Below are 1,120 nucleotides of genomic sequence, written 5' to 3'. Positions count from 1 at the left end.
TCAGGGGCTCCGCCGGGGCTGCTCAGCCTGCGTCCTCATTGCACTCAGAGTTGCTGTGTGCGAGAGTGCACATGTGTGAGTGTGCACGTGATGTGAGGGTCTCACAAACTGGATGCCAAATGTTTGTGAGTGTCTGCGTGAGTGTGAGACAGAAACACAAAGTCAGCCCCGAGTGTGGCGGAGAGTGGGTCCCGGTTTTGTTTGCTCCATCTGCCAGGGCTGGCCTGGGGCAGCACCCCCGCCCTCAGCTGTTCTATACAATATTAATGCTCACCATCTCGGCCTCACACAACGGCCCTAATTGTCGTCTGCGGCATTAAGGCAGGCGCCCATCTGCGGGGAAGCTTTCAGAAGGAAACAAGAAAACCCTCACCCCCAGCTGGTCACCGGAGAAGGTGGTGCCAATTACAGATGCAGAAAGTTTAGACCAAAATTACTTGAAAGAGTTTTTATGAAGCAAATGAACTGACACTTGGAATGTCTGTGTGCAGATTTGCACAAGTAATTACACTTTATTTGAAATGATCTTACCAGCTAAGCGATCATTAAGCCCGCTCCCCGACTCGCACAAAGCACTTTCTCAGTGAGTGCGGCCGCAGCAAGCTTGGTTTTGCAAATGTCCCCTTTCCCTCCCGTGTGGAGTCTGAGGACCTGCCAGCCGGACAGGAGTTATTTCCTGGTGTATCTTTCCAAACATTTATTAAAAAGTCACATGTGACTTTCCCACAGATTTTTATGAAATAAAACCCAAAGGAACAATGTGTGCCATGCCCAGTTATGGAAGAGAAAATATTTTATAATTTCAAAAATTCCTGACACATTTTCACCCTCTCTAAGAAAAAAGTTTAAGATTATACCTTGCTGTTGTCACAGACCAACCTTCCTGTTGGTTTGGGCTGTGAAACATCCTAGCGGGGGTCTGTTGGGGTTGAGAGCCTTGGGTTTGGAATTCTCCGTCTCGCTGCCCAGAGTTTAGCGGTGGCTGAATTCGGTGCCAACTCGCAGACTTGCCTGCGCCAAGAACAAAGAGGCCTCTGGGGGGAGAGCGCTGTCCGAAGTGCTGATCAGGCCTCGGATCCACCCAGCGCTGGCTCCTTCCCGGGGGCTGAAGGGCGAACCT

The sequence above is a fragment of the Sapajus apella genome, unplaced genomic scaffold (assembly GCF_009761245.1).
Source record: "Sapajus apella isolate SASKATOON/1434 unplaced genomic scaffold, GSC_monkey_1.0 scaffold96, whole genome shotgun sequence".
Taxonomy (NCBI): domain Eukaryota; kingdom Metazoa; phylum Chordata; class Mammalia; order Primates; family Cebidae; genus Sapajus; species Sapajus apella.
The sequence above is the reverse complement of the archived record's forward strand: the minus strand, read 5'-3'. Positions refer to the sequence as shown.